Source organism: Podarcis erhardii, assembly GCF_964252035.2.
Source record: "Podarcis erhardii genome assembly, chromosome: 12".
NCBI classification, from domain to species: Eukaryota; Metazoa; Chordata; class Lepidosauria; order Squamata; family Lacertidae; genus Podarcis; species Podarcis erhardii.
Window position 1 is genome coordinate 41298852 of NC_138513.1, and position 15357 is coordinate 41314208.

Consider the following 15357-nt stretch of genomic DNA (forward strand, 5'->3'; position numbering starts at 1 on the left):
GTAAGTCAACAATGATGCAGCAGCAAAAAAGTTAATGCTATTCTAAGAGGCATCACCAGAAGTATAGTGTGGAGAAGTATAGTGTGCAGGGAAGTAATAGTACCACTCTATTCTGCCTTAAGGGACGCGGGTGGCACTGTGGGTTAAACCACAGAGCCTAGGACTTGCCGATCAGAAGGTCGGTGGTTCGAATCCCCGCGATGGGGTGAGCTCCCGTTGTTTGGTCCCAGCTCCTGCCAACCTAGCAGTTCAAAAGCACATCAAAGTGTAAGTAGATAAATAGGTACCACTCCGGCGGGAAGGTAAACGGTGTTTCCATGCGCTGCTCTGGTTTGCGAGAAGTAGCTTAGTCATGCTGGCCACATGGCCCGGAAGCTGTACGCAGGCTCCCTTGGCCAATAAAGCGAGATGAGCGCCACAACCCCAGAGTCGGTCATGACTGGAACTAATGGTCAGGGGTCCCCTTTACCCCCCTTTACCCAAGAAGTGCCAACTTGAATAAAATATTGGGAGCCCCACGTAATCAATCGCAAGACATGGCACATGCATAGCATTTGATGGGCACTGCCCATCAACTTTGGAGGTTCTTGGCCCCCTCAAATATTTTATTTGGGGGAGAAGAGAGGTGGCAAAGGGACCTCGGGCTGGGAGTTGGTTCCTATGGTATCCCCATAATACTGAGGTTGGGCACATGTTGCAGCAAGACTGACTCAAGATTTGAGTTCCACAATTCTAGATTCTCTGCTCAGCTGCTTCATGACACCAGCTTGCACCACACCAGTTGTTTTTGGGAATCTATCATCTTTATATATTTGGATAGTACATAGAAGGTGCTTGCCAAACTATTTGGAAGGCTTGGCACCTCTGCTTACGCACAGGGAGTTTTGGATTTTCCTTCCTGTGCTGTATCAAACCCTATTATTGAAGGTTCCAGGGCCCTCAGGCGGCCTTCTTCAGTCTGGTGCTGTCCGGATGATGCTCCCATCATGACCGTTGACTGTGAAAGCTGTGACTAATGGCAGTTGTAGCCTGAAGGGCACCAGATCAGGGAAAGAAACAATTGTGTGGCTGTTTGAAGCAAATATTAAACTGCAATGGAGAAAAGGAAGTGGGAGACATCAGACTTGACAATAAATTGCAGAAGTTAGGGTACAAGTATGATTTTTCTGTGTACTTAGGCAAGAAGAGCCAGCTGCACAAATATAAGATGGGGGACAGTTAGCTTACCAGTACTACATATGAAAAGGATCTAGGGGTCTTAGTGGACCACAAGCTTAACGTAAGTCAACAGTGATGCAGCAGCAAAAATGTTAATGCTGTTCTAAGAGGCATCACCAGAAGTATAGTGTACAGACCAAGGGAAGTAATAGTACCACACTATTCTGCCTTGGTCAGACTATACCTGGAATACTGTGTCCAGTTATGGGCAGCACAGTTTAAGAAGGATATTGACAAGCTGGAATGTGTGCAGAGAAGGGCTACCAAGATTATCAAGGGCCTGGAAACCAAGCCTTATGAGGAACGGTTGAAGGAGCTGGGTATGTTTAACCTGGAGAAGATGAAACTGAGAGGAGCTAAGATAGTCACCTTCAAATATCTGAAGGGCTGTTATATGAAAGATGGGGCAAGCTTGTTTTCTCCTACTCTGGAGTGTAGGGCTGGAACTAATAGCTTCAAATTACAAGAAGGAGATTCCGACTAAACATCAGGAAAACCTTTGTGACAGACAGAGCAGGTCAACAGTAGAACAGACTGTCAGGAGGTTGTGGACTCTCATTCACTTGAGGTTTTTAAGCCGAGATTGCATGGCGATCTACCATGGATGCTTTAGTTGAGATTCTTGCAAAGCAGGGGATTGGGTTAGATGACCCTCAAGTTTCCTTCCAGCTCTAGAATTCTATGGTACTGCAAATGGCTTTGTTATTTATTTATTTATTTATTTATTTATTTATTTAATAATAGTTTTTATTAATTTTCCATTAACAATATTATAACATCATATCACCTTTTACAAATTTTTAGCTCTACCAAGCTTTTGACTTCTCTCCATTCCATCACCTGTTTTTTATAAAACACATCTTAAAACCACACATTTATACCGTCTAACTTCTACATTTAACTTATTAAAAACGTAAAGCATAAGTAGAAAGTTTCTTCTTTTAAACGTTGCGAATTTTACCGCAGTCCAGCTAGTGTCTTTATATGTTTACAATAATTGTCTGTATAGTCAATAAATTTACTCCCTTCTCCCTGGAACACTTGGTCACTCTGGTTTCGGATTTCCCCCCTCAGCTTTGCCAATTCTGCATAGTCCATCATCTTCGTCTGCCATTCCTCTACTGCCGGTAATTCTTGCTGTTTCCACTTTGGGGCTAATAAGGTTCTGGCTGAAGTAGTGGCATACATAAACAGTTTCTGGTCAGCTTTTAATATTTCCATGCCGGTCATCCCCAACAGGAATGCCTCTGGTTTTATAGGGAAAGTATATCTGAACATTAAAAAAACCTCATTATATATATTTTCCCAGAATATTTTGACTTTATTGCAAGTCCACCACATATGGTAAAAATCTCCTTCTTTAACATTATATTTCCAACAATTTTTATTTCTCATTTGATACATTTTGGCTAATTTAGTTTGTGTTAAATACCATCTGTACATCACAAATGGCTTTGTTATTTAAACATTCAAATTCTTCCTTAGTTTCATATTGTTGCAATGCAGGAAAGTTAGAACAATTTGAAAATTTGTTGCCAGCCACTTCTGTTTTAATATGCACTCAACACTTGCATCCTCTCCATAATTGGGGTGGTGGTGTGGATATCTGGGCTTCTAATTGTGAAAAATATATTGGAACATTGCAATTTTGACCTGAAAGTACTTTTCATAGTAAAGGCTGCCTATTGCTTTAACTATCCCAACATAAAATTGTGGACTGTCTGTCTTTCACATCCTGTGTACCCAAAATGAACTTGTAATTAGAGTAATTAATTTACTAGAGGTAGAGCCATTGGAAGCTTAAACTAGAGTGGCAGACTTTGCCAGCATGTAATTGATTTCTTCTGGGAGGAAAGAAGGGTCAGGATTGATTTCAGTCCATTACATCAATGTTCTGCACACATTGTGAGAGTCACCTGCTTAATTAACTTTTTTTTAAAAGAAGGTACATCATCTAAAGTAATGAATGTTGCTAGCAATATTACAATAATATTGCTCTTTGAAGCTGAGATTCTCCCCAAATCTTCCAGATATAATCCAGTTACTCTTAAACCACTTCTGTATATAGCTTGGATGATCCCACATTCTAGGATAGATTTTTTAAAATGCAATTTCCTAGTTCATTTTTTGAATTCAAAATGCCGGGTTTCAAGTACAGTGGTACCTTGGGTTAAGTACTTAATTCGTTCCGGAGGTCCGTTCTTAACCTGAAACTGTTCTTAACCTGAAGCACCACTTTAGCTAATGGGGCCTCCCGCTGTTGCTGCGCCACCAGAGCATGATTTCTGTTCTCATCCTGAAGCAAAGTTCTTAACCTGAGGTACTATTTCTGGGTTAGTGGAGTCTGTAACCTGAAGCGTATGTAACCTGAAGCATATGTAACCCGAGGTACCACTGTAAAGGAAATCCATTCTCTATCCTTGCACCCATATCCAGTGGGGTCAGTGAGGCCTCTCAAACACCATGCTTCATGAGTAAATATTACAGATTCTAAGATGGTCTCCACACAATAGAGCACCATATTGCCATAAACTGTATTTCTGACACTGGATTGGATCTAGTGTTGAAAAACTATATCATCATCATCATCTCTGACTGGGTTGCCCAGTCACGTTCAGATGTCTTCTAAAGGTTACATTGTTATTCATCTCATTGATATATGATGAGAGGGTGTTCCACAGAGTGGGTGCCACTACTGAAAAGGCCCTCTGCCTGGTTCCCCGTAGCTTCACTTCTCACAGGGAGGGAACTGCCAGAAGGCCCTCGGCGCTGGACCTCAATGTCCGGGCAGAACGATGGGGGTGGAGATGCTCCATCAGGTATACAGGGCCGAGGCTGTTTAGGGCTTTAAAGGTCAGCACCAACACTTTGAGTTGTGATGTTGTTTTTAAGCACCTCAAAAGACTAAAGCTGCTTGGATTTGATTCTGCCTCTGTCACGGCAGATGACTTTTATAGCTATCATTTTATTACTCCATTTTATTACTCCATGAGTCATCCTTCTTAACCACTTTCATTCTCTCCATGAGCCCTGTCGATCTGCTTACATTTACAGATTATACCAACAATCATCCTTTCCCATGAGTCACTATGAAAATAAGAAAGAAATAATTAAACAGATTCCAAAATAGCATCTCTAGGTTTCAAGAAGGAAGGAAGCATTCTTGTAATCCCTTCAATAATTTTTTTATTAATTTTACTGTTACCTATATTTCATCACACCCAGATAATTTCACTAACCTTTGTGGTGTTATGGTCTCACTTTCACTTGTGCTATCTTTTATGTAAAATTGTGTAACTTTACTCAGTTGCTCTGATCATATGATTACATTTCAGACAACATTTCTATGCTTAAGAAGGGTCATCAAGTTCCTCTGTAGGTGGCTAAAAAAAGAACCTCCACTGTTTCTCACACAGTGCTGTTCATTTAATTTGTTTTTAAGTCAGCTTGCTTTGTGCACTTGTGTATGCACATCCATTAGGCACACAACTTCCTCCGTACTCTCAGTGGTACAGCTGTTTCCAGATTTTGTTAATCATTTGTTTTCCTTGTCCCTCTTTGTGTCCTAAACTGAACTTCCTTCACAGAGGCATCACCAATCAGAAAACTGAGCTTGTTTTATTTGCAAAGGAAACTCTTGAGTCCAATTTCATATCCAGAGGTGGTCTGAATATAATTCTAGTTGCTCTTCCTGGACTTTGATCTTTCAGCTGGATGTGAACATGCTGCCTCTTATGGCAGCTGCATTTTTTAGAATTTAGGAACATGATGTGTTCTCACACTCTGCCTTCCTACTTAAGCATGAATTCTTCCAACTCTGAAATATGGTTCATGGTTCTGTACACTGTTCACCATGGTTAATGCATAACCAGGAATTGTAAATAGCTTCAAAACAAGTTGGTGTAACAATAGCACCAAACCATAGTTAAGTTCAAGGAGAACTTGAAAAACAAGAGGGTTGATTGGGAGCATGCAATCTGACCTACTCCAGTTCCTTCATCTTAAAATGTAGAGACCTAGCTTCAAATCCCTGATGGATGTGCAACTTGCTGAGAGTTCTTGAGCCAGTCATGATCTCTCAACCTAATGAAACTTGGAAGGGTTGCTATGATACTAAAGTAGGCAGAAGATGTATGCATCTCTGACCTCCTTGAGGAAAGAAATTTGCTATGGTTAAGGAATGGTCTATGCTACATTTGTATTTGCACTTAAACTTAAATTGCTGCTTCATGCAAGGATTAATCAAACACTTCCTTTTTAGCTTAGCCCTACAATTTATCTTGTAGGGTCTCTGCACGTGCGCGCGCACACACACACACACACACACACACACACTTAAATATAATCACAGTTGTTACTGAAAGACCATGTTCATGACCAGGCAGCTAGTGGTCAGGGAATAATCTAGGTAGCAATTTTGGTTAGTGAGACTAGTTGCCTAAACCTTCCTAAGCAGCCTTTTAGTGCTTCTATGCATGGTAACAGCTTGGAGTTACAGGAGTGAATATCACAGACCTTTCTAATATATGCAAACTGTTCTGGTGATGGTTCTTTTTCCATCTGAGCATGTCATGGAAATGCTGCTGAGCGCTTTGGTGGAGTGATATCAAACCGCCCCCAGAGACTTAGCTTGCAGCTGTGGTTTGTAAGCAATATTAGAACGGCTGTTAAATAGTCATCTATACGAATCCTACAAACACCTTTCTTTGATGGTTCTTTTTTTAAAAAAAGGTTTGTATTTGCAACATGGTTGTATATGAGAGATAGAGGCCCAGTTCACATACAATGCTAAGCCAACCATGGCTAATGGAACAAATGCATACTTGGAACAAAAATTGTGGCTGCATCACTTCCTGCTGTTATGCTATCCAGAGCTAAGCCTTTCATCCAAACCTGAGCTCTGCTTTGTCTCGCTCTAGGAAAATGACTGGTGGTAAGCTAAGAACAAACTTTGGCTAAAACTCATGGTTTCTCGGAGCAAGACAAACACTAAGATGTAACACTAAGTTAAACCATAGTTTAACTCCAAATAGCACAGCAACAGCAAGACAGGGGGAGGAATGAAGCTGCTATGATTTGTTGTTGTTGTTGTGAGTATCTGCATGCCTGCATGTTCACACCTAAGCAGACATTATTTGTCTTAGTATTACATGTGAACCAGGTCATAGAAAAAAGGTGATGTTAAGAGGTAACAACAACAACAACAACAACAACAACAACAACAACAACTGGCTGGGTTTCCCCAGCCACTCTGGGTGGCTTACGGCACATAAACATTAGACATTAAAAACAAGTAATCAGTAAGCTTATGGCTGTTAATTGTATTTCTCAAGACTATTTTATAGATAGATATGGCTAGGTAATGAGAAAAAATAGGTGGAAATAGAGAGAAGGAGGTGTAGGGATATTTAAGGCTGAATAATACCAAAGATTACAGGGCAGAGCTCAAAAGAGTAAAAGATTCATTCAAGACTGTGTGTGACCCACTCCCAACTGGTGGTAAAATAGTAAGCAGGCACGGATATGGGGAACATAAACATCTAAAGAGGGTTTGTCTGATTTGGACTATATATATATGGCAGAAGGGCACTGCTGGCATATGGCAGCATATGCTGTTTTGGAAGATGTACAAGTTAATGAGCTCCTGATAGCATGGCAAACGTTGTTAATGATAGTTTCCCTTGATTAGAGATGAGGACAAAGTTGACACCAGGATTTGTGGCAGAAGCAAAGTCCTGGGTTGTTGCTGGTGAATAAGAGCCAGAGGATAAGATAATTGTCCTCCCACAGATGTTTACGTACAGAATTCCTCTTAGCTTGCCAACTCATAACTAGTTAGAAATGGGTAGCACTATATCCCTTTAAATCCAATTAAAATTTTTATTTTCTTAATCAAATGACAATAAAATATTGAGCCATATGTAACAGTATAATGGGACGCGGGTGGCGCTGTGGGTAAAACCTCAGCACCTAGGGCTTGCCGATCGCATGGTCGGCGGTTTGAATCCCCGCGGCGGGGTGAGCTCCCGTCTTTCGGTCCCAGCTCCTGCCCACTTAGCAGTTCGAAAGCACCCCTAAGTGCAAGTAGATAAATAGGTACCGCTTTATAGCGGGAAGGTAAACGGCATTTCCGTGTGCTGCGCTGGTGCTGGCTCGCCAGAGCAGCTTCGTCACGCTGGCCACGTGACCCGGAAGTGTCTCCGGACAGCGCTGGCCCCCGGCCTCTAGAGTGAGATGGGCGCACAACCCTAGAGTTGGACATGACTGGCCCGTACGGGCAGGGGTACCTTTACCTTCACCTTTAACAGTATAATATGTTGTCTTGGTCATTAGATGTATATACACTCTTGACTGAATCTCATTTTTGTTTTTGCTGTACATAGTAATGTGGCACACCTCCCTGTCTTGCGTTGCTGGGCCTCTTGTAAAAATGTTCTCTCTTGCTTTGTGTGTGTGTGTACACCTACTTTGTGTGCCACAATATATCTGACAACCACAAGGCCCTCTATTGTTCATGTATGTATTTTGAGTTGAAGGACTGGCTGAGTTACTATAGTAATTGAGCAAATAAAAGATATACCCCTGCCTATGGGTGGGACAGGAAAGAAATTTAAACAAAGATATGGAATCTAAGAACATGAGAATTTCAAACAGTGGCTTCCTACCGTTCAAGAAAGATAACCTTAAAAATGAGGGTTCAGAAGGGATGCAGTAGATATTATTGTCTAGAACGTTGACATTTTAAATATGCGATTTGTTCTTTAGACCACAATTGTCTTGTTGCCTGGCAGGGATTGTGACTAAAGAGAGAAAAAGTATGAGCAGAGCTATGTTTTAAATGTATGGTTTTGTCAGACAAATTTGTACATAAATGATTCAACTGAGATTTAGTAAGTTATTATATACTTCCAGGGTTTATTTTATAATGGATCTCATTTTATAATGGATCTCACCTCTTTTTCTTTTGCTGCAGTCATGGCACCCATGGCACTTCTATCAAGTTATGAGTACCAGCACCCAGTGGCAGATGTACAAATTATTCCGTAGAGGGCAAAAGTCTGCACTGCTGGCCTCCTCTCCCTGAACTCACAAGTGATGAGTTTTATGCAGTAATTAAAACAAAACAAACACCTATGTAAGTTCTCCAGTGCCACATCTGGTTTCTCTATAGCTTTAGAGGTGAAACTTAAAAAAAATAAATTCTGATCTCTTTACTTTTGAAGTTCAACCATGAGGGATACTTATGAAAGAAAACATACACAATAAAAAGAAATGTGTAAGATAATCATGTTAAGCATCAAGTCCCTAAAGCCAGTACTTTCACAACTAGCTTTTCTCTCAGTAGTGTCTGTGGGAGGGATGAAGGAGAGAACAACTTTCTAGTTCAGCGAATGAGTCTTTGTAAGCAAATTGTTTGAGGTTCTTTGACTCCAGATTCCCATTTGGATGAACTCCAGATGGAGTGAGCACCAGCACTGGAATATACCTGGAAAGCTCACTGGGCAGGCAGCAAAAATTTTCACCTCGGGACACATGCCTTGTTGATGGTTGCATTCAATCAGTTACGCACATGTGCACACATACAGACCTGCTCAGGCAGCAAATGTCAATGGATCATAATACCTCGCGCTCAGATTATACATGCTGCACCTGTGCAAGACAATACACCATGTTGCAGCCCATTTCCAAAGCACAAAAAGAGGAGGCGGAATGCCTCTCATTGCTGACGCCATTCACCTTGGGGTGAATGCAGTAAGACTTATTTCTGAATAGACATGAAGAAATGAGAAGCTGCTTGCTCATTGCACCAGGAGTGGCTGTGATACAGGCCTTCAAAATTGCCTCTGGCTGTGCAGATATTATGTCCTTGCTTGTGCAGTGGTTGCCTAAGTTGTGACAGAGGAAGGGGAACAACAGTTTACAGTGGATAAATATTAGCAAAACCAGCTGTACAGTGGTGCCCCGCAAGACGAACGCCTCGCAAGACGGAAAACCCGCTAGACGAAAGGGTTTTCCGTTTTGGAGGCGCTTTGCAAAACGAATTTCCCTATGGGCTTGCTTCGCAAGACGAAATGTCTTGCGGGTTCCTGCGGGTTTTTTCCCCTCCCCCCCCTTTTCCTAAGCCGCTAAGCCGCTTATCAGCTGATCCGCTAAAAGCCACTAAACCGCTAATAGCGCTAATCCGCTAAGCTGTCAATGGGCTTGCTTTGCAAGACGAAAAAACCGCTATACAAAGAGCCTCACAGAACGGATTAATTTCGTCTTGCGAGGCACCACTGTATTTGCTTAGGCTTGGTTTCACTTGGGGCAGAAGATTAAGGCTAGGTAACCAGTAATGGGAGAGCAACATTTGCACCACTGTTTCCCATTCTACTGGCTTAACATGAAGAGTCAATGCTGCTGTTGAGTCAGTGATGGCGCTTTAAAAACTGTATTGATTTTGGCATGCGGAAGATTCAGAGCATGAGCTCCTCCCAATGCTTTAGGCTTAGGGTAAAAAAACAAAAAAACATGGGAGACCCAACAGGCCTAAAGTATGCCCATTCCTCACGTAGAAGGACTAAATGCCCCTTCTTTTGTGTTGGTTACTTATAGAACCTGTGCTTCGAAGTGGTGGATCAGGACCAATCAGGAAGTCAAATTAATCTGGTCAAAGGATTTCTGGCATGTGTTTGGTGAGGGCTAGACTCATTTTCCAATGACTTTGTATAATGGAATAAAGCTGGAACTCCACAGCATTAAAGATCCATACAACATTTGCTTCCGATTCCATACAGAAAAATACATGGGAGTTAAGGAAGTATTCCACGATGAGGATGAGGGTGCATTATCTCTAAAACATTTTCTCATAATGAGAACTTCGTATACCACAGAGGTACGGACTATTGGGAGCCACTGTGGGTTGAAGAATGTCTGGACTGTGGTTATTGAAAGACTGATAAGAGTTGGAGTCATTTAGACATGCCCTTCGATGCATTGAGTGTATTTAAGGATATGACCTGGCAGAGAGATATTTTTGAGCATGTGGGTTGTTGCTCACAATAAAAGTCAGCCTGCTTTAAGGGACATCAGTGTATGCTTCTTGCCATGCAAGAAGTAAGTAAAGGTAAAGGGACCCCTGACCATTAGGTCCAGTCCTGACCGACTCTGGGGTTGCGGTGCTCATCTCGCTTTATTGGCCGAGGGAGCCAGCGTACAGCTTCCGGGTCATGTGGCCAGCATGACTAAGCTGCTTCTGGCGAACCAGAGCAGCGCACGGAAATGCCGTTTATCTTCCCACCGGAGCGGTACCTATTTATCTACTTGCACTTTGACATGGTTTCAAACTGCTAGGTTGGCAAGAGCAGGAACCGAGCAATGGGAGCTCACCCTGTTGCGGGGATTCAAACTGCCAACTTCTGATCGGCAAGTCCTAGGTTCTGTGGTTTAACCCACAGCGCCACCCGCGTCTCTATACAAGAAGTACCCAGCAGTAAATGGAGTGCCTGATATATAGCTGAACAGGGGAAGAAAATGTGACTTTTGACTGACTACCATAGTCACTTTAGAAAATGGGTATGTCTCTAGGGCAGGAATTGATGTAGTGATTGTGCTTTGGAACACCATAATTGGTTTTTTCCTGCCAGCCATTGCCATGCTTTAATCTTCATTTTCATTGGTGGCAGTTCCGGCCTTTTTCATGTGTGAGTAAATAAAATATTGGACAACAGGTGGTACTTGTTATGGCAGCTGAGCCTGGGCTCCCATTGATGTGGCAAATGATAAGATGCTATTGCATCATATTCATCGGTCTTAGGCACCCTTATGGGTTCTTCTGTTTGTTTATATTTGAAACTGGAAATTGGGGACTTCCTTAACCTCTGACTTTATCCCCAGGCTCTAATCTTCAAATGCATCTATTTAAGAATAAAATAGAGACTGTTTGTACGCTGACAGCTGCCATGTACTTTAGAATTGCTGAAAAAGAGCAAACAGCTTAAGAGTTCTGTTTTGATTAACTCTATTGTGATTGCCTGAATTAAACCTTGCTCACATTCTCTCTCTATCTGGTGTATGTTTTACAGACCTCCCAAGGAAGCCAACTACTGCAAAGAAAGAAGGTTGCATTTTCTACCTCTGCCAGACCCAGTCTCCAGTGCTGGCCCCCCTGATGGCAGTTGGCACTTCCCTGTAAAACCTGCCAAGCTGGACGCCACAGCTTTGAACGACTGCACTTTGGCTGCCACTGTGCCCTTTCCTGAGACAAGCGACCATGCAGTCCTAGCCTGTCATGAAGAGCACTATGTAAGCGAAGCCGTGGAAAATGACCCATCAGACTACAGGGAGTACAGAGATGCTGGCACCATTACTGGTAGGTTGTTGACCAGTTGGCTGTTGACTTGGCTATTCTGTCCATCTCCTTGGAGGTAATAACCTGCCTCTTCTGCAGAAGCCAACAACATTGCTTCTTGCAGAGCTAAAATTAGGCATACTTGACTAGATTCCAGAAAAGATTCATCTTCTTGCAGGGTTACTGATACAGCTCTAGATTCTCTTATGCAACATGCCTCATGCAGACAAGCACAGGAACTCTACTATTCTCAATGAAACTGGTTGTTGTTGTTGTTGTTGTTGTTGTTGTTGTTGTTGTTATATTTCAACTCATTCATTCATTCATTCATTCCCCACCCATCACCAAATAAATAAATAAATAATCCCCCAAGATTTCAAAGCCACAAATTCTTTCCTGTCCAATATACGTTACTGTCAATCTGGAGTGCTCAGCCAGTCCTAATCAAAAGTATAGCTAGGGCAGAGAGGGCCCTCTCATATGTCTCTAAGTAGAAGAAAACAAGTGACTGATCAGGCTGCCTAGAAGTCAGCTCCAGTATGAAGGCTTATGCTCCATCTGTTGTCATGAGGCGAACCAGCAGCTTCAGTGTGGACCTCGTAGGGGTGCTGAGAGGGGCAGTCTGAGCATACACAGAACTGTTTCCTAAGGCCACACCTTCGCCACACCATGTACACCCCTATCACACACACACACACACACTTCACTTTGTGATTGGGTGAGATGAAATAATTGTTTTTGACTTCACAAGGTAAGTTCTCCCTGGGTTGGAAGGCACATGGATGCTTGAGAGTGATGGGGAGAATGTTTCTCTGCAAGTGTGATGCAGCCTCCATTAATTGTAAAAGTCTGGAATTTTAAATAGGTGCTTGTGGTTACTGTCTTTGGCTGCAATTGCTTTCTTTTCATTCTTAAAGGTTGTTCAGGCCATTGAAAAGTAGCAGGCATATTCCCATAAAAATTCTTGAATTCAATTCAGTATTTTTTGCAGGTCCTGATTGGATGTCATCAGGATTCAGTTCAAGCATAGGGATTTAGGGTTATGTGCACCCCAAACAGCCCTGTGATGATTCAGGCATTTCTGTTTTGCTTTAAAAAGATTGCAGGTAAACAGCATCAAGAAACTGAATTTCTTACAGGAAACATGTGCTCTGGGCATGTTGCAACAAAATCGTGCTTATGACTCCTCTTTCTAAGTATTCTGTGATCAGGAAGAATTTAACTTAATGTCTTCCTTCTGTTTGTGTGTCAGAGCAGCTCATCTGATCACAGATTATCTCTTGATAAGGTGCCATATAACAGAAATGCAGGTTTCTTGATTCTCTCATTAGCTAAAAACAGTGTTATTTTATACACTTCCTTCTTTCATAACATCCTGCAGGGAATCCTTGAATGGAGGTTCATTCAGGGACTGATACAGATTGTACAAAATGGGGGAGACATAGTAAGCCTACATTGGGCTATCTTTTGGGATGGTCTTCAGCACAAGGTTTTCATGAAACTTTTTAGCCAAATAATAAACGTGCTGTTAAATAACTGAAATCTGACCTCCTTAGGGCTAACATTTATATTGGTTTGCTAAATAATCTCCTGGGCGTTCTGTCCAACTCCACCATTCTTTAAGCAATTTCTTTGTTTCTCAGTTTGCACTTCTCTTGGGATTTTCATTCTTTCCCCACATTCCAGGTGACTGTCATATCTATATTGCTTCTTCCTTCTGCAAAATCTGCAAGAACCAACTTCTTTTACTTAAGCAGTGTTATACACAATGATTTTTGCACTATTGAATTTGCACTGCCTCTTACTGAATTTCCCTCTTTTCACTTATTTTCCAGTATTTCTACTAAAAGTTCTCTCTCTGGTTTTTGGACTAGCTTCCTGGCACTCTTCAAAAAATACTGAGCTTCTCATTCTAATACTCTCAATCTCTCTCCCTCCCACCCTAAATTGGTGGCTGCTGTGTCTGTTGCTGGATTGTACCACTTCAGACTTCAGGGGGTACCTCTGTGGCTACCACCATCCTCTTCAGTGTGCCTAGATCAAATTCCTCATTTTTTTGCATGTTACTTGCTTCTTCTGCAGGTATCTCCCCAAGTTCCATTCCTTTGTTGTTGTTGTTTAGTCGTTTAGTCGTGTCCGACTCTTTGTGACCCCATGGACCAGAGCACGCCATGCATGGACCAGAGCACGCCAGGCATGGACTGCAAGAAGATCAAATCTCTCCATTCTTAAGGAAATCAGACTCCTGCTGGTAGCTTCAAGAACACTATCCAACCATCTCGTCCTCTGTCGTCCCCTTCTCCTTGTGCCCTCCATCTTTCCAAACATCAGGGTCTTTTCCAGGGAGTCGTCTCTTCTCATGAGGTGGCCAAAGTATTGGAGTCTCAGCTTCACGATCTGTCCTTCCAGTGAGCACTCAGGGCTGATTTCCTTAAGAATGGAGAGGTTTGATCTTCTTGCAGTCCATGGGACTCTCAAGTGTCTCCTCCAGCACCATAATTCAAAAGCATCAATTCTTCGGCAATCAGCCTTCTTTATGGTCCAGCTTTCACTTCCATACATCGCTACTGGGAAAGCTTATTTGAACCATCACCTTCTCTGAGCTCCAGTTGCAACTTGACTCTCATTTAGGCTGTCTCATTGGTGATGGGAACAGTCTGTCATGTAATTTGTATCAGGAAGCCCCTAAAAGCTCTCTTTTCCCAGCAACTTGGAATGAGCCAGGTATATGGAAAGCACTTAGCTCGTGAGATGCTGCGTTAGAGCTGCATCACAATTTCAAAATGTAGATCTATCTCTCTATAAAAATAGCACGCATAAATAATTATCGTTGTGCTTAATTTCATTTATTTATTCTCGGGATGTGTATCTATGTGATTTACAATGCAGTAAAAACCATGCATAGACGAATTTCATATGTAAAAACATCTAAGACATTTGCATGTATGAAGGCAATGTTGAACAACAATTCACATATGAAATAAATGTAGATCCAGTATAGATACCAACTGGATAAATGTCTCCACCTAGAAGTCTTGTTGAATAGCCATTCCCCCACCCCATGTCAGAGCATGGCTGCAAATACATTTTCTCCTAAATGTTTCACATTATAGTTTTTATTAATGTGCTTACTATTTACCGCAAAACAGTTAAGTGTCCAGGTTCAGCTGCACTCCGCATTTCTGAGTAATTGGGAACCCATAATCTCCAGCAAAAAAAGTAGTCTGCTGGCTGGTCCATAATGTTTTCACTCACTGTGAGAGAGGTATGGATTTTCTATCAGACTTTCAGTGAGAAAGTAGAATGAAGCTTAACTCTATTGATATGCTGAATAATTTTGATATGGCTAAGGAGCACTAATGAATGGAGCACATTAAATGCTTGTCCTAACCTTGTCCTCTCCTCCCACTAATATTTGTCACTGTACCTTTTTATATACCTTTTTCTAACCTGTTTGCTACTTCCTTTGTCTCTATTTGGAAGTTGCTCCATTTGCATTCTCCCTTGCATTAGAAGGTGACAAGTTGATGATATGAGGCTATAGCACCATCTAGTGTTCTTGCCTTCAGTGTGATTTTCTACTTCTAGGAGAAATGTTGGAGGGATGCCCTGGCCATGAAGTAGGCTACTTGTTCAAATAGCCCAAATCTGGAGGTGCAAGCCTTTTTTTTTCCAAAGCAGGGTTCAGTATAGTATACGTTTACCTTGACATCCTTGACACGTGACAGATTCCAGAGGACCACACATATGCACAGAAAGACAGAGACACAGAGACAAAACAAAAAATTCCTTCCAGTAGCACCTTAAAG

At 41.9% G+C, this 15357-nt stretch overlaps 1 protein-coding gene and 1 long non-coding RNA gene across 5 annotated transcripts in view; one reads left to right on the forward strand and one right to left on the reverse strand.

Annotated features, from left to right (window-relative positions):
- The window catches only part of TRAK1 (trafficking kinesin protein 1), a 144254-nt gene that overhangs the window by 36290 nt on the left and 92607 nt on the right, over nt 1-15357 (forward strand). For all 4 annotated transcript variants that reach the window (XM_081881997.1, XM_081882003.1, XM_081881995.1 and 1 more), the window contains exon 2: nt 11283-11569. The gene's annotated coding sequence lies outside the window, so the exon portion shown is untranslated. The remainder of the gene's footprint in view (nt 1-11282; nt 11570-15357) is intronic.
- LOC309325847 overlaps nt 1377-15357 on the reverse strand; it is a 262622-nt gene continuing 248641 nt past the window's right edge. The window contains exon 2 of the long non-coding RNA XR_014150069.1: nt 1377-1574. This is a non-coding gene — a long non-coding RNA (uncharacterized lncRNA). The remainder of the gene's footprint in view (nt 1575-15357) is intronic.